The 18,729-nt window shown below is 41.2% G+C and overlaps 1 protein-coding gene across 12 annotated transcripts in view; it reads left to right on the forward strand.

The window, feature by feature from the left end:
* Positions 1–3,586: 3,586 nt before the first annotated feature.
* Positions 3,587–18,729, forward strand: part of NEXN (nexilin F-actin binding protein) — a 47,318-nt gene continuing 32,175 nt past the window's right edge. Inside the window, exons 1-3 of one of the 12 annotated variants that reach the window (XM_027599736.1) lie at positions 3,734–3,848; positions 5,215–5,260; positions 6,563–6,634. The gene's annotated coding sequence lies outside the window, so the exon portion shown is untranslated. Of the gene's footprint in view, positions 3,849–4,115; positions 4,233–4,398; positions 4,608–5,214; positions 5,261–5,962; positions 5,980–6,562; positions 6,635–18,729 lie in introns of those variants that run through there. The other 11 variants (XM_027599747.2, XM_027599804.2, XM_027599730.2 and 8 more) reach the window with 11 other exon arrangements.

Consider the following 18,729-nt stretch of genomic DNA (forward strand, 5'->3'; position numbering starts at 1 on the left):
ATCGAGTCCCGCATCGGGCTCCCTGCTCGGCAGGGAGTCTGCTTCTCCCTCTGACCCTCTTCCCTCTCGTGCTCTCTATCTCTCATTCTCTCTCTCTCAAATAAATAAATAAAATCTTTAAAAAAAAAAAAAAACTGCTGGCATCTCCCAAATTGAGTAATCCAAGAGGTATCAAGGCAAAAGACCCAGTATCTTTTATAACCTAGACTTGGAAGTGACATACCATCATACCATGCTAACATATCGTGTTATAGTGATCATACAGACCACCTTTTTGACACAATGTGGGAGGTGAATATTAAAAGGTGGGATCATTTGGGGTCATCTTAGTGGCTGGACACCACCATAAGGAATGATAATACACTATATCTAGTTAAGGTAGACCTTTTTCTTTGAGCAGTCTTGATGTAGGGTCAAGGCCTTTACTTGGAATATGGATCCATTCAGTGTTCTGAGGTATCTTTGTTGTATAAACTGCACCGCTAAATCATCATCTGGGATTTCCAGTTTCCCTTACTTTTGAAGGAGAAAAAATTTACATGAAAAGCAATGTATCTGAAACAAATAATGCAACATATGTTAAGAAAAAAGAAAATAAGATAGCAGGAGGGGAAGAATGAAGGGGAGTAAGTCAGAGGGGGAGACGAACCATGAGAGATGATGGACTCTGAAAAACAAACTGAGGGTTCTAGAGGGGAGGGGGGTGGAGGATGGGTTAGCCTGGTGATGGGTATTAAAGAGGGCACGTACTGCATGGAGCACTGGGTGTTATGCACAAACAATGAATCATGGAACACTACATCAAAAACTAATGATGTAATATATGGTGATTAACATAACAATAAAAAAATTTAAAAAATGTATACTGAATCCCCCTAGTTTTTATAATTTTGTACCCAATTTTATATATTTGTCTTTCCCACATCTAGCTCGATGGTAATTTTTATCATCTATTTATCAAGTCTTTAAAGCTTTCATCCTAGCTTTTATAAAACCATAACTCATTTTGCCTTTATATTTCTGCCTTTTGTAATGTTGATGTCATTTCGATAGCATGCAACTGATACAATCAAGTGGGAGAACAAGCCCAAGTGACTCAGGTATATGAGGTATATGAGGAATGTTCATACAAATTGGCAAATCTTTGATTTCCAATAGTCTTAAACTTAGCTTGTCCAAACTAAGCTCCTGACTATACCTGTCTAACCTCCTCCTGCCAGTCTTTCTCATCCCAGCAAATGACAACTCCATTCTTCTAGGCTAAAAACTTGGTCCTCACACCACATGTTGAATATGTTGCCAAAATCTACCAGTTCTACTTCTTAAAATGTACCAAGAAAAAAAAAGTGTTGAGCACGTCTCACTATCTTCACAGGCATCACTGTGGTCCAAACTCCCATCACCTGCCAGCCCGGCTATTTTGGAAGCCTCCCAGCTGGTCTCCCTGCTTCATTTAGTGTATTTGCAGCACATCAGCCAGAGTGAATGTGTTAAAGATATGTCCGATCGTGTCACTACTTCGTTCAAAACACCATGGCCACCCACGTTAAAGGCCAAAGTCCTTCCAACGTTGGGCAAAAGGGTTCACCAGCCATGTCCTACCCCACTCCGCTTCCTCTTTCCCCCTTTGCTTGCCCAGCTTCACCCGCACAAGCCTCCTTGCTCTTCCTAGAACATGTCAGGATCCTCCTCGGGCTTTTTATAATCTTTCCCTGGACCCCTTTCCCCCATGTGTTTCCAGATATTTACATGACTCATGTTCTGCATCTGCAGAGATTTACCTAGCTCACCATCTCACTTTCCTTAGGAATGATCTATAATGAGGCTGTCCCCTCAGTATCCACCTGCCCCATTCACGGCTTTCCCTACTTTCCTGCTCTGGATTTATCCATCGTGCATATCCCTAAGTACATAGTTTATTTGCTCATTGTCTGCCCCCTTCCACAAAATGTCTCTTCCATGATGGCAGAGCTTTTTATTTGCTTTGTTACTGCTGTATCAGTATCTAGAACTGTGTATTTGTTGAATGAATGAATGAATGAATAATGAGTTGGCAAAAGAAGAAACAGGCCTTGCATGCTGTGGGTAGCTATCAGAGTTTTGTAGGAAAAAATGGAGCACTCTGTTTAATCTGGTGAATCCACTGAGTGGATATGTGTTAAGAGAGCTTCTACTCATTACTTTAAGTCATGAAAATAAATGTATCCTTAGAAGTTGAAAAGTGTAGGGAGAAAAGGGGTGGAATGAGAGTTTATAATAGGGGACACTGACAGATTGGGAGTGAAAAAAAGGTTTCTCTGAGAAAGCATCATCTAAGTGGACAACAAAAGCTTATACCGAAGTTAGGTAGGTGGGGAGTGGGGGAAAGAGGATTTCATGCAGGGAACAGCTTGTGCAAAGGCCCTGAAGCTGGAAAGTTCCATGAACTAAAGGTCAGGATGATGGTATTGAAGGGAGCAAGGGGGCGGGGTGAGCTGGGTCATCCACCCACCTGTCTATATTAGATTAAGTTTAAACAGCTGTTTTAATTACCAATCTGGAACTTTTCTCTAATTGAAGAATGAATAGCTTACACCTTTTAAAAGAATTTCTATCCTGAGTAAATAATGTATGGGGATGGAGTGGAGAAGAAAAGTTACAGCTGAGAGTTAGAAAGCCTTCTCAATACCCCTGAAAATATAGCCTGAGCACCACATTCTGCCCAGAGCTCCAAGTTGGAAGTGGTTGTCCATGGTGTATCTCTGTGGATGCTAGCTCAATTTAAATTTTTTTCTTTTCTTTCATCTATCTTTTATTATTTATTTTCTGCATGCAGCGAAGAACTGAAACTCTCCCCCACCAGAAAAATTTCCCCTCTGGATGAGCATTTCGGGTTTTAATATGGGTTGTCTGATGTGATGGGTTTATTTGACAGGCTTGAGGTCCAGGTTGAAAAGGCCCTTGGGTGCTAATATTCGCAGGTGCCTTGATGTAGGTTTAGAAGGACCAGAGATGACTTGCCCTCAACTAAGGAAAGGTGGAAGATTATATAAGTATGATTTGCTTTTAGGTTTTTTGTTTTTTTTAAACCTCCTCCCCTCCCTTCCCCTTCTCCTTCCACTTTTCTCTATCACCACCCTCCTTGGAGTTAAAGAGGAGAGCCAAGGAAAGGACAGCCACAGGCAGACAAAGGGGGCCCGGACTGCTGCCCTATGGTCTCAGCAATAAAAGAAAAATTGGCCCAAGGTCATGCTTTGGGTGAAGACAAGGTAGTGGCTCGGCGTCTTGGTTAGAAACCAGGACTGGAAGAGTCGCCCAGAGAAGTGGGCCCCAGGGCAAACCGGCTGTGGGTGGGGGGAGCCAGCTCCAGCCTGACTACGAATCCCATTCCAACAGCACTCCCTTCCCACTGGGGAGGCGGCCTTCCGTCCCCGGCCCCTGCCGGGAGGTGGAGGCTGACCCCATGTGAAAGGCTCAGCGATCCAGAGTCGGGCGACACGCAGGTTCTGGCGGAAAGTTGGCAGCCACCGCCCTCTCTCCCGGCTCCCTCCCCGACACCCCCCGCCCCCCGCGCCTCTCCGGGCGCTACGGCGGGGGTGGGGGTGGGGGGAACTGGCCTAGTGTTCTGGAACAGCTGCAGCCGGCACTGGGCCCGCCTGGAATGCGGGGACAAGCTGCGCACCAGGACTTTTATGGAAACTTGCTGGTGGAGACGGCGGCGGCGGCGGCGGCGGCCAGAGGGCTCCCAGCGGCCGGAGCGGCAGCGGCAGCGGCCGGAGCGCCCAGACCCCCGCCCACACCCAGGCGCAGGACGCGCACAGCCTCTCCGCGCGCAACGAGGACACTCGCTTGTCGCCGGCTCCTGGCGGGTGAGAGGAGTCGGGGAACGTGGGGCGGGGGCGGCGGGGGCCCGGAGGTGTCGGGTCCCCCCTGCCCCCCTGCGGGGGCGGGGGCCGCAGGGAGAAGCGCCCTGCTCCCGGCTCCTGGCAGGGCTGCGGCCGCAGTACCCGAGCGCGCGGGGCTGCTGCCAGCTGTGGCGGCGCGGGCGGCCCGGCCCCAGCGAGGGACGCCCTGCGGGCTCGGCGGGGTGGCGGCCCAGGTCTGCGCGTCGCCCTGCACTCCTGCTTTCAGCCCCGCTCGTGCCGGTCGGCCGAGTTGCGTTCGGGTGCTATCTCCACTCCTGCAGGGAAGAGCCCTCCGCGAGCGCGCGGAGTGGGTGCAGTCCCTTCGCTCTACCCTTGGGGTCCAAGCAGGTATAAAGTTCGGTGTCGTCCCCCACTCACCACGTGCCCCCAGCGCGGTCTCGGTCTCCGCCCGCGATATCTGCTGTTTGTTTTTTTAAGATTTTATTTATCTGACAGAGAGAGACACAGCGAGAGAGGGAACACAAGCAGGGGGAGTGGAAGAGGGAGAAGCAGGCCTCCCGCAGAGCAGGGAGCCCGATGTGGGGCTCGATCCCAGGACCCTGGGATCATGACCTGAGCTGAAGGCAGGCGCTTAAGGACTGAGCCACCGAGGCGCCCTGATGCCTGCTGTTTTTTAAGAGAAACCACTCCCGGTCTGTCACTGCGGAGGCTGAGGAGTAAAATGGGATTTAACAGCCTATCGTCTATCCCCCTCCCTCCAAAGTATGTTTTGGGGCGATTTTGTCCGAGGTGGGATGTTGGGGTGGCGCAGCTACAGTTGGAAGTTGGAGTGCAAAACGTGGTCACCTCTTGAGACCTCCCTTGTCCCTATGCTTTTTGAAAATGCGAAGCCATTCCAACTGTAAACTGTGAAACGCTCCACAATGCTAAAAATGTATTGGCATTTGAAAGAAAATAACCGAGTTGAGAGGTTAGTTGATTATCGCAATGGCTTCGAGGTCTTCATTTGGTATTTATTTAAGGTCCATAACGCGAACAAAGAGTTGGGGGGAGGGTGCGGTGGAGAGAGAGCGAGAACAAGGTAAAAATAGCATCAAGAGATGTCCTAACAAAATGTCTGTCCTAGGGAAAGAGGCAGGTAGAAAAATGTAAGTAAGCCTTAAGAAAGAAATAGTTCTATTTGCAAAGCAATGGGAGCATCATTCATCAGCTAAATTTTCTTAATGAATTCATGTAACGGGCCCATTGGCCTGCGAGTCACAACATAACTATGTGTTTGGTAGTACCATTAAGTAAACCTGAGTATTTATACCATCTTAGTCACACGTCATTAAGCGAATCTCATTATCCCCCCGCCCCCCGCGCCCAGACCTTGTACAGCTTAAAGAACTGCCATAAGAAAACTCAAAATACACGTAAGTCTCTGAAATTCTTTTGAGTTTGAGGTGTGCGAAAAATGAGGTGTGGAAAAGTGCATGATTGAGCGACAGTTTTCTGGGGAGATGTGTTTGATATAAATGAAATTTGATTATTTAATATAATTAGTTAAGATTCATCCTCACAGGTATTAGCCCCCTATTTTTCAAGATCTTTTATATTTTGACTGGCATAATTTAAATAAAAATGTGGGGAATTGTGTATTTTATCTGTAACAACTTCCTTAAGGAGCCCTGAGCAAAAACCACAACAAAATTCTTTTAAATCCAGTTTCCCTCAACACAGGATTGGTGTAATTCAGTTTTAATAGAAGATTCACATTTCTACATCCATTTTAGGCTGAACTGTAGTGAATAGCAATTTTTCTTGCTCACTTTCAATGGAATCTGTGCTATTTTTGAAAATTTGATATGTAAGATTGATCATTGTCAAATATATGTCATCTTGAGATGGCTGGCTATATTTAGCATCAACAGAGGAATATGTTATCTAGGCTTTTGAACAGTATTTTTCCCCTGAAATTATACTTGAAGTATTTAGGTTAGGGTTTCATTTGTGAACAGAATGAAAACTGAGGATGTATATTTTGAAGAGATTAATTGGAGATTTAGATTGCTTAGAACCCGAGTGACCTAAAATGACATACTTCAATTAGGAAAAAAAAACTATTTTTGAAACACCCTGAAGGCAAATAAAGGTATTGTTTAAATAAAAACACATGCCTACAAGAAAGAAAACAGTGCAGTAAATGTAGAAAAGGATGTAATAGACGGGCAGATGTCTAAAAGTTTTTATGGAAGAGATGAGTCAGTACATTTTATAGTATATAGGCCATATACACACAAAAAATATCTTGGTAGTCTAGAGGGAAAATGACCTACAACATTCTTAATAATTTCACCTATTTCTGTTCTTGTTTAATCAATTTGTGGTTTATATTACCTGTGTAATTTCTTTCATGCTCTCTTCTGGTTTTGTAATTGCAAAATTACATATTCTTTACATACACTTGGAATTGTTTTATTTTCTCTTTCTATTTAAATATTCAGTGCATAGTTTGGCTGGACTTAGGGTACTATACTTTCTACACTCTAGGATGAGTGGATTTTTACCCTGAAATCCAACTTACTTCTAGTAAAATTTGTTTTTTGTTCTAAAGTTAATATAACCATATTATATTTATGGTTAAAAATGATCAAGAATGGAAAGGGGGACTTTCAAAACAGGACACATGTACCGTTAGTGTTTTGATATGTTTCCTCCTTTTCCCCCGTGCACAGGAATTTTTTCTTGGGTTGCCGGATCTCTGGGAAGCCGTGTGTGCAAGCCCCGGGTGCAGTATCTGCCATCCAGTAAGTGTTCAGTACCCCTTCTTTTTCTCCCCACACCTCCCTTTTTTTTTTTTCCTTCTTGTCCTCTCCTCCCTTTTACTGTGAGATTAGAAGGCAGATTGGGGCTCCCTGGGCCACATTTTGAGGTTGGTGAAATTCGACTTCTGCCTTCTTTTCTATGCCTCTTTTTTGTCCTTTCCTCCCCCTTAACTGTGCCTCCTTCTTTCAGGCCAAACTAGGCCTCCCTTTGTCTCTCCATTTTCTCAGTGCCGCCTGTTCCTTTAGATCAGGGGCCACAGATTAGCAGCCAGAAAGCCACCTGCAGCCATGGCCATGCTTACAAATTCGTATATTTTATGATAAGGATTTCTAGCGTCTCCTGAAAAACTGGTTCATTTCTGCATAGCAGCAGTACCCCGGGACTGAGCACTTGCTTCCCCCTCAGGGCACACATACCCCTTCTGACACTGTCGCCATCATTCCCTGTTACCTTACAACCGGCTGTCACTTGCTCACGTTACCTGTCAGTGACACTACCTTACCTTAACTTCCATTTACTTTGCCTGACCCTAGACACTGGAGTATGATGCAGCAGTCCCCTGATGTCCGTATGAGGCAAGTCTGAAGCCGTGATAGGATGGAGAGTCTGGACCCGGCATCAGGGACCTGCACTTGAAATGTTGTAGATATATTTGGGTCAGCAATCCTTCTCTTAAATAATGTGATCATGGCAATGAGAAGAGGTTAACATTCATTGACACTAATTGCTCATGTCAATTGGAGCTGGAAGAGACCATGTATACTAACTAAAACATTTTAACTGGTGGGATTTCAGAAAGCGTAGGGTAGGTATTTCTGGGGAAGAAATCTTTCGTAGGAACTCTTAAAATACTCCTCATCTCTCTCCACCCTGGAAGTGTTTAGGAGAGTTTTTTTTTTTAACCCCTAGAGATTGGCCATAAAGAGGAGCTAACTACTCTTCCTCTTCTGCCTCCTCACCCTCCCTTTGTTTGGAGCCAGAGGCCTGGGTCTGCCCATTCCCAGAGAGGGTGAGGAGGCCCAGTCTCCTCCAGAGAGTACCATGTCCATGTGCTTGTGAAACCAACTTCTGGTTTTTCATGATACCTAGCTTAATGTAAACCCACTCGATTTTATTTTCTATTCATTCATTTATGCATCTTCATCGTCAGCCCTCTTTTTGGAGCTGTTAATCATAAATTTTACTTGGACTGACTTTGGATCAGACCATTTACCTGTTACCTCTTTGTCATTCATCCACTTGCTCAAATATGAATTGAGTTTGTACTGTGTCCTAGTTGTTGTGTGAGACACCAAGGATAAAGAACAGAGTAGAGCAGCATTCTTTTAAGGGGCTTATAGTATGGTGAATGCTCTTTGGAAACTGTCACATACAGTCTTATGAGTGCAAAGTGTTATATATTGTTAATACAGAAGAATATCAAAGCAGGTTGAAAATAAGATTCTTGGTTATCAGTGAGGAATTGTTGGTAGGAGAAAAACAATCTCACTATTCCAAACAGAAAAAATATTTTTGAATTGTGATAAGGTTAATAACTGGTTTTATATTTTTATTTATCTTTTAAAATTAAAAAAATTATTTATCTTCTAAAATCTTATTTACTTGACAGAGAGAGCACAAGCAGCGGGAGAGGGCAGAGGAAGAGGGAGAAGCAGGCTTCCCGCTGAGTAGGGAGCCCAATGCAGGGCTCGATCCCAGGACCCTGGGATCATGACCTGAGCCGAAGGCAGACGCTTAACCGACTGAGCCACCCAGGCACCCCTTATGATATTTTTAAATTATAAGGTTATAATCTTCATTAACTAAATGTAATAAAGCTACATTGTATTTAAGTGTATTTTTCTGCTAAAGTGAAAAATGATAAAAATTTAGGCTCACATTTTATAAAGCTCAAAACATTTTTTCCAAAGACTGTGAAGAAATAGGTTTTAACATTTACTTGTGGTATATAGTTAAGTGTTCTAAAATCTTAAAGGGGTGCCTGGGTGTCTCCGTCAGTTAAACATCTGCCTTCAGTTCAGATCATGATCCCGAAGTCCTGGGATCGAGTCCCACATCGGGCTCCCTTCTCAGTGGGGAGCCTGCTTCTCCCTCTCCCCCTACTCCTGTTCATGCTCTCTTGTACACCCTCTCTCTCTCAAATAAACAAAATCTTAAAAAATAAAATCATCTTAAAAGTTGAGACAAAGAATTTACTTGAGTTTAATGAAATGCAGATTTAAAGCTGTCCGTCTTGACAATTCTGTTCCTTGAGAAAGGAGATAACATTAACACAATGAAATGGTTATTATAAATGATAGCTATGATTTAAAATTCTTTTCTTGATTCCTGCATTATTTGCTCTCCTGGAATATTTTAATTGCATGTCTAAAAAGTCAAGGAAAATTAATAGAAAATACAGAGGTCAGATCCAATGAAATTCTAGAACAGAAATATTAGATGCATATTTTTTGATCCATTGTACTTAATATTACATTCTACTATGAGACTTACATATTGTCTCACAGCTTGAGCTTCATACCTTAATATTCAACCTGGAAATTATAACAGCCCAAAATTATACTCTAGAACACATTTTATTAGGCTATTAAGTCATTTTCAAAAGCTTCTTGAAGCTTATCTCACTAATTGCTATGCCTGTTGATACCAGTATTAATATTACCATTGGGTATATTATATATATGTTTCATGTACTTAAATTAGATAAAAATGGAGAATGTAAGGTGAAATGAGTAGTTGAGTAACAGTCAAAAAACCTGGAGTCTACTTCCTTGTTCTGTGGCTGAACAACTTACAACCTGGACAAGTCACTGAATCTCTTGGTGCCTATTTTTTTATATGGGGTTGGACTGAGTGATTTTTTTTTTTTAAGATTTATTTATTTGAGAGCGAGCACGTGAGTGGGCCCATGTGTGCGAGTGGGGGGAGAGGCAGAGGGAGAGAATCTTCAAGCAGTCTCCCTGCCGAGCACAGAACTGGATACCCAGTTCAATCCCAAGACCCATGAGATCACGACCTGAGCCAAAACCAAGAGTCGGACGCTTAACCGACTGAGCCACCCAGGTGCCCCTGGACTAAGTAGATCAAGTCTAAACTTTCTTAATAGGACATTCGGGAATCTTCCCAGTCTGCCCAGCCTTTCTAGTTTCACCATGGATTTGCTGGGTAACTAACCTACAGCTCCCGAAATTTGCAATGGGTCATCAGGCATTGGTGTTTTTGTTCACGTTGCTTCTTTTGTCTGAATGTGTGGAATCCTATTTATCTTAAATCCTATTTATCTTTCAAGGTTTAAATCAAATGTCACCGTCTCTGTGTAACTTAACCCCAACCCCCTCCTTCACCCCACCATTGTCTTTTCCACAACTTTTCCATGTTTCTATAGCCCTGTATATATACTGCTATTATACCACTTAATACTTTGTATTATAATCATTTGTGGTCCCATCTATTTCTCCCAACAAAGTTACTTGATTTCAAAAGTTTTTTCATACCTTTTGTATCCCATTGCCAGAGTACGTTCTCCTTTTCACAAAAATACGGTATTATAAATACAGACCAAATATATCAAATTTGAAAAAAATGCAGCCTTTTTGATAAATTGTATAGTAATATGCTATAGGCTATAGTAATATTGCAATACACTCTCTGAAACCTATGATGGGTGCTTAGTTGTCTTCATTTGACATGAATGATTAATATGTTAGAACGGAATCATTAAACCCCTTCATCATCCCAGCCTTCTGTATTATGACCAAGCTCTTACTGATGAGCTACATGTTTTACCTTATCCTTTGGTGTTTTCTCTCTACGCATTCTTCATAACAATTCATCTGGCTTGCCTGCGATCTTAAAACACTTGGAACCCTGCAGAGCGGCTGAATTGTTGTGTTGCTGCTGCCCCCTGAAGGTGGCCAAGAACATCGCATCTGCCTGTGCAGACAGGAGAAAAGCCACTTCAGACTAGATTAGGAAAAGGCTCTGAGATTCCCCATATAAAATCCTTTGGCATTCAGGTTACTGACTATAGGAATTAAGTTATTAAAGTAACTTCATTTAGCATTCTAAAACCGTGAGGGCGTGCTCGGTCCAACTACTCCCGTCGAGGAATGAGAACTGACATGATTTGATAGAACATTCTTTCCTATAATTCAGCCAATCTCAGAATGTTTTTTCAGAATCCCTGGGAGTCCCCAAGACCCTTTCAGAGCCCATGAAGCCCTTCCTTTTCCAATTATATCTCTGTATGAGGCCATATCTTTAAATACTTCGGTCCAAATAACATATCACAATTTTGAATGCAGAAGCAGGTATGAGAATGTATCTGTCTCTTTTTTTTTTTTAAGATTTTTTTTTTTAAGTTTTTTTTTTTATTTATTTCACAGAGACACAGCGAGAGAGGAAACACAAGCAGGGGGAGTGGGAGAGGGAGAAGCAGGCTTCCTGCTGAGTAGGGAGCCCGACATGGGGCTCGATTCCAGGACCCTGGGATCACGACCTGAGCTGAAGGCAGACACCCAATGACTGAGCCACCCAGGTGTCCCTGGAGGCATTTTTCTTTAACATCAGAGAACTTATTTTTATATGTGTTCACATTTTCAGATGTTATTTAAATGAATCATTTTCTAACTAAAAATGTTAGCCTCATTATATTGGTAATTATCTTTTATCCCATCTAGACTATGAGCTCCATAAAAAAGATATTTTAGGGGTGCCTGGGTGGCTCAGTCAGTTAGGCGTCCGAATCTTGATTTTGGCTCAGGTCATGATCTCAGGGTTGTGAGACTGAGCCCCTTGCTGGGCTCTGCACTGGGAGTGAAGCCTACTTAAGATTCTCTCTCCCCCTCTCCCCCTCTTACTCCCTCTCCCTCTCTAAAAAAAATAAAAGGAGAGATACTTTATTCTCTTCATCTTTGTAGTGCCTTATACTATGTCCAGCACATTGTAGAAAGATAAGTTTCTTGAGTGAATATTCATTTTAACTAGTTTAATCTTCTCCCATTTATTCTTTTTTTAAAATTTATTTTCTTATTTAAATTCAATTAGCCAACACATAGTACATCATAGTTTTTGATATAATGTTCAGTAATTCATTAGTTGAGTATAACACCCAGTGCTCATATCACGTACCCTCTTTAATGCCCATTATCCAGTTATCCCTTCCCCCCCAACCACCCCTTCCGCAACCCTCAGTTTGTTTCGCATAGTCAAGAGTCTCATGGTTTGTCTCCCTCTCTGATTTCTTCCCAGTTTTCTCTCCCTTCCCCTATTGTCCTCTGCACTATTCTTTATATTCCATGTATGAGTGAAACCATATGATAATTGTCTTTCTCTGCTTGGCTTATTTCACTTAGCATAATCCCTTCCAGTTTCATCCATGTCCATGCAAATGGTGGGTATGCATCCTCTCTGATGGCTGAGTAATATTCCATTGTATATATGAACCACATCTTTATCCATTCATCTGTTGAAGGACAGCTCGGCTCCTTCCACAGTTTGGCTATTGTGGACATTGCTGCTATCAACATTGTGGTACACATGCCCCTTCTTTTCACTGCATCTGTATCTTTGGGGTAAATACGCAGTAGTGCCATTGCTGGGTCATAGGGTAGCTCTATTTTTAACTTTTTGAGGAAACTCCATACTGTTTTCCAGAGTGGTTGCACCAGTTTGCATTCCCACCAACAGTGTAAGAGGGTTCCCCTTTGTCTGCATCCTCGCCAACATCTGTTGTTTCCTGACTTGTTAATTTTATCCCAATTCTGACTAGTGTAACGTGGTATCATTGTGGTTTTGATTGGTATTCCAATTTATTCTTTTATAAAGTTTATTTTTAATTAACATATAATGTATTATTTGTTTCAGGGGTACAGATCTGTGATTCATCAGTCTGACTTCCAATTTATTCTTAATTCTATGACACTCTTAACCTATATCTACGAAATAACATGCAAACCACCTACTGTGTGGTCCATTATAGGGATTCAGTTGTTACTTTCCACACTTCTCCTTTATCAGTATAGAGACTCCAGGTCTTTCTTGAGATGTACTGTAGCTTTAAAAATATCCTTATGTTTTATTTTCATATGTATCTTAATTTTATTAATGATTTCATCAAATGAGAACTTAGCGATTTTCTTTGAGTAGTTACTTTGAAGTCTTCCCAAGACAGAATAAAAGGCAAGAATTAAGGGTTTTGATTCTGAGGGAATAGGAGGATGGTCTGTGTGGTACCTAGGATGTGGTGGTTGCAGCTGCAGTAGGATTTAAAACACCTAGGAAGTACTTATGTGTTATGCTGCAAGAGATGTACTACAAAATAAATGAAACAGACTTTGTATTGTTGAAGATGATGGAAAAAGTGAGTAATCGTTGAAGCTTCTTGATGGGTATATGAGGGTTCATTATATTTGTCTAATTTTGTATATGTCAGAAATTTCCTTAATATAAAAGTAAAGAACTGATATGTCTGGGATGTTTAACCATATAAAAAATTTAAAAGTTTATACCAGGTATACCTAGAAGCCTAAGCACATTTAGAGGTGTCAGACTGAAGGAGAGAAAACATTCCTGCTTAGGGTTTAGTGGAGAAAATCACGATTTCTATTATAATTAGTTTGGGAAAATATTTCACTGGTAAAAGTGGCTTAAGAATTGTCTTGAGGGGTGCCTGGGTTGCTCAGTCGTTAAGCGTCTGCCTTTGGCTCAGGTCAGGATCCCAGAGTCCTGGGATTGAGCCCCACATCAGGCTCCCTGCTCACTGGGAAGCTTGTTTCTCCCTCTCCCACTCCCCCTGCTTGTGTTCCCTCTCTCACTGTCTCTCTCTCTCTCTCTGTCAAATAAATAAATAAATAAAATCTTTAAAAAAAAAAAAAAAGAATTGTCTTGGAAGGGGACACCTGGCTGGCTTAGATGGAGGAGTAACTCTTGATCTCGAGGTCGGGAGTTTGAGCCCCACAATGGGTGAAAAGATTACTTAAATAAAAACTTAAAAAAAAAAAAAAGAATCCTCTTGGAGGTGGAAATGAGCTATTGCATGTGTATGTTAGGTGAGAGGTTGAAGGAATGGGAAGGGAAACCAGGTCTGAGAGAGCCTGAAGAAGTCCTAACAAGCCTAGATGAGAATTTTAATTGCGATCCATGCTGCCCTGTGCAGTTAATAGCCTCAGAGCTCGAGTGATAGCAGCACAGAGGGGTAGGGGATGCGATAGTTGAGTAGGTGAGCCTGATGAAGACATAAGGAATGGTGACTTGTTACCCCATTAGAAACCAAAGGAATCATGGCTAGAAGTTTCTATGGGAACTTTTTTAAACCTCATTTTACTAATCATGAATACTTAAAATCATTATTCTGATAATATGTAATCAGTTAAGAACTTTGAAAAAACTGCATTAAAACAGCTTCCCTATAGAAACTGAGGTAACTTTATGTACTCACCACACTTGGGTTCTGGGACCTATGGAAAAGACTTGATACTCAAAATGTTTATCAGGATTCTGAAGAAGAGAAAACTGTTAAAGTGGATACTTTGAATTTTATAGCTTCTCATCTTGTAAGTTTATTAATAAAAATGACAGTAATACATGTGAATACTAAATATATATGAGTATTTCTGGGAACTATAATTATATGAAATTGAAGGAGGGCTTGGGGTCTCTGTTCTAAATTGGCAAATTCCACATGAGTTTATAGGCTGGTAGGTGAAATGTTGACTAATAGCATATTAAAGAGCATGAATGTGGGAGGCAATGATAAAATTAGTCTAATTGAATGGTATTTGGATTTTGAGACTGTGTTCCCAAAAGATGAATTTGAAAATCTTCTGTAAATATCCAGTAGCAGATTTTAACATAAGTACAAACAGTTCATTAAGGAAATAAAAGTTGGGTCAAAGGAATGGGATCTTTTAGACTTCTCAGTTTTGATGATTACTACATGAATATTAAAAATCTTTCTGTGATAGCTTTTGGGGGTTTACTTTAAATTATAATTTATTATTTAATGACATTGAGGCAGGCACTGGAAAGGAACCAATCTGCTGTAATCTGGGAAAGGAGCATAAAGTCTACCAGATGTACAGGTGGACATAAGAGAAGTACAAAAAGTAGTCTGAGGATGGAGGTCATTATCTTGGGCATCTAACTGGAAGGTGGGGGTATGGTGCATGCTGCCTTTCAGTTCTGTATCAGAGATGGTTGATGTTAGAACTCTGTGTTGGGGAGCCTGGGTGGCTCAGTCCATTAAGCATCCGATTCTTTTTTTTAAGATTTATTTATTTGACAGAAAGAGCACAAGTAGGCAGAGAGGCAGGGAGAGGGAGAAGCAGGCTCCCCACTGAACAGGGAGCCCCATGCGGGACTCGATCCCAGGACCCCAGGATCATGACCTGAGCCGAAGGCAGATGCTTAACCAACTGAGCCACCCAGGTGCCCCAGCATCCGACTCTTGATTTCAGCTCAGGTCATGATCTCTCAGGGTCGTGAGATCGATCCCTGTGTTGGGCTCCACATTCAGCAGGTAGTCTGTTTGAGGTTCTCTCTCTCTCTGTCTCCCTCTGCCCCCCCCACCTCCCTCGAATGAATGAATGAACGAACGAACAAACGAACAAACAAATCCTACCTGTGTCTGTAGATAGTAAAGCAGACTGGACCATTAAAAATCCTGTTTCAAGGCTTTTGTTGAGAGTTTTGGCCAAGAGACTGTTAACAGCATGAGACTAGGGAGAGCATCTGCTATTCATTGAATTGTATTTCTCAATGCTCAGCAGAGTGCCTGGCACATAGCAGATGCTTAATAAATATTTGTGTAATAAATGGTGTGTTCTATTTATATTGTATTCCTGCATGAAGAAAATCATAATGATAGTAATACATTATATCCAGACAATTTTTAACTGTTTCTAAAGTGCTTCACCTTGAAGTTGGCAGGATTTACTTATGCAGTAAACAATTATTACATATGTCTTCTGTATGCCAGGCACATGCCACAGGCTGTGGACACAGTAATGCATAAACTACAGTCTGTACTCTCAAAGAGCTCACATTCTGGTAGAGAGGGAGTCAAGAAAGTGGTTCCTTACCATACGTTATGGTAAATGCTAGAGTCAGGGTAAGCATGTGGGTGCAATGTAAATACACATGGGAGAAGCACATAATCCAGTCTTGTGGAGTCAAGGAAGACTTGCTGGAGAAAAATGACTATCTATGACCTAAAAGATGAGTAGGAGTTAGCTAACAGATAAGGGAATGGGCAGAACTTGAGGCTGAGGGAGCTAGCTGTGCAAAGGCTTGAGGCGTACCAGTTTTTCCATGTGGGTGATAGGAAGATGTAGACAGAGATGAGGCTCACGAGGCAGTGCAAACTACCAAAGTGTATGACATCACCGAATAAAAAGTGTAGAGCGAGAAGAAAAGGGCAAAGACTGAAACGTGTGGGCAGAGAGCATCGAAGAAGCGGAGAGAGTCCGAGAAGCTCTCAGAGGAGACAGAAGGAATGGTCAGAGACATGGAAGAACAGGGAGAGCAGCACCGTGGAGCTGAGGGAGGAGGATTTCAGAGTGAAGGAGTGGCTGAGAATGTCAGATGCAGTCTTGACATTCTGAAGGGGGGAACTGTCCATTTTATGGGGCAATATAATGAGAAAGGCATTGTTGTTCTTATTTTATATATGAAACAAGTTCACGGAAGTAAAGTGGCTTGTCCAAGACCATGCATCTAATAAACAGTCCAAACAGAAACACTAATACGAGTTTTCTGGTTCTAACTCCAGTGTTTCCTCCATCATCACCGTCTGCTTAATGTGTTGAGAAAATCAGCAGTTAACTGAGAACGTGTCATCAGGATATAATTCCGAACATTTTGCCTCAAAGGTCCTTAAGCAATAAAAGCTCTAGTAGAATATTTTGGAAGACTTCAAAATATATGTTTTTTTTTATTTTTTTATTGTTAATCACCATACATTACATCATTAGTTCTTGATGTAGTGTTCCATGATTCATTGTTTGTGCATAACATCCAGTGCTCCACGCAGAACATGCCCTCCTTAATACCCATCACCAGGCTAACCCATCCCCCCACCCCCTCCCCTTCAAAATATATTTGTATTAACCTCTTGCCAAATTTAAAAATTCAGGGGTTTGGAAATTTTTGTATGGGAGAGGGTTTATGAAAAATTAGGACAAGATTGAACCTGAATATGCAATTTTTAAAAATTGAAGTTTAATTAACAGTGTTCTATTAGTGTCAGGTGTACAACATATTGATTCAATAATTCTATTCATTATTCAGTGTTCACCATGATAAGCGTAGTCACCATTTGTCACCATGTCACCATGTTCCCTATGCAGTGCTTTTCATTCCCGTGACTTACTTATTTTATAACTGGAGTTTGTACTTAATTCCGTTTGTGTATTTGGCCTATCCCTCTACCTGCCTGGTAATTACTGGTTTGTTCTCTGTTTTTAAGAGTTTACTGGGTTTGTTTCTTTGTTTTTTAGATTCTACATATAAGTGAAATCATAGGGTATTTGTCTTTCTCTGATTTACTTGACTTAGCATGATGCCCTGTAAACCCATCTGTGTTGTCCCAAATGGCAATATCTCATTCTTTTTTATGTCTGAGTAATATTCGTGTGTGTGTGTGACTTCACATTTTCTTTATCCATCCACCCATTGATGGACATTGGGTTGCTTCCATATCTTGGCTATTGTAAATAATGCTGCAGTAAACATAGGGGTGCATTTATCTTTTTGAATGAGATATGACAATTAGAATGACAAGCACTGGAATCTCCATACCATTTTTCACAGTGGCACCGGTTTGCATTCCCACTAACAGTGCCCTAGGGTTCCATTTTCTCCATATCCTCGCCAACACTTATTTCTTATCTTTTTGATACTTAGTCATTCTGACAGGTGTGAGGTTATATCACTGTGTTTTTGATTTGCATTTTCCTGATGATTAGTGATGTTGAGCATCTTTTCATATGTCTGTTGACCCTCTGAACATCTTTGAAAAAATGTCTGGGTCCTCTGCCTATCTTTTAGTCGGATTTTTTTTTTGGTGTTGAATTGTATAACTTCTGTATATATTTTGGATATTAACCCCTTATTGGATATATCATTTGCAAATATCTTCTCCCATAGAGTAGGTTCCCTTTTTGATGGTTGATGTTTCCTTTGCTGTGTTTCCTTTTTTGTTTTGGTATAGTCCCAATAGTTTGTTTTTGCTTTGGTTTCCCTTGCTTGAGGAGGCCTATCCATAAATATGTTGCTAGGGGCGATTTCCAAGAGATTACTGCTTGTGTTTTCTTCCAGGAATTCCATGGTTTCAGGTCTCACATTTAGGTCTTTAATCCATTTTGAGTTTATTTTTGTGTATGGTGTAAGAAAGACAAGTTTCATTCTTTTGCATGTAGCTGTCCAGTTTTCTCAACACCATTTATTGAAAAGACTGTCTTTTCCCTCTTGTATAATCCTGCCTCCTTTGTTGTAAATTAATTGACCATATAGGTGTGGATTTATTTCTGGGCTCTCTATCTTGTTCTCTTGATCTATGTGTCTCTTTTTGTGCCAGTACCATACTGTTTAAATTACTACAGTTTTGTAATATGTTTTGAAATCTGGGATTGTGATACCTCCAGTTTTTTTCAAGATTGCTATAGCTATTTGAGGGCTTTTGTGGTTCCAGACAAATTTTAGAATTATTTGTCCTAGTTCTATAAAAAATGCTATTAGTATCTTGATACAGATTGCACTGAATCTGTAGATGGCTTTGGGTATGTTTTGGAAGTTTTAATGATATTAATTCTTCCAATCCATGAGCATTATTTCTTTCCATTTGTTTGTGTCATCCTCAATTTCTTTCATCAATGTCTTATAGTTTTCAGCATATAGAAAAATTAACTTCCTGGGTTAAATATATTTCTAGGTATTTTTTTCTTTTTAGTACAATTGTAAATGGGATTGTTTTCTTAATTTCTCTTTCTGCTATTTTGTTATTAGTGTATAGAAATGAAACATATTTCTGTATATTAATGATCTGGAATTTTTATATCAATACACATTGACCACAAAA

This window comes from Zalophus californianus, chromosome 4 (genome assembly GCF_009762305.2).
Source record: "Zalophus californianus isolate mZalCal1 chromosome 4, mZalCal1.pri.v2, whole genome shotgun sequence".
NCBI classification, from domain to species: domain Eukaryota; kingdom Metazoa; phylum Chordata; class Mammalia; order Carnivora; family Otariidae; genus Zalophus; species Zalophus californianus.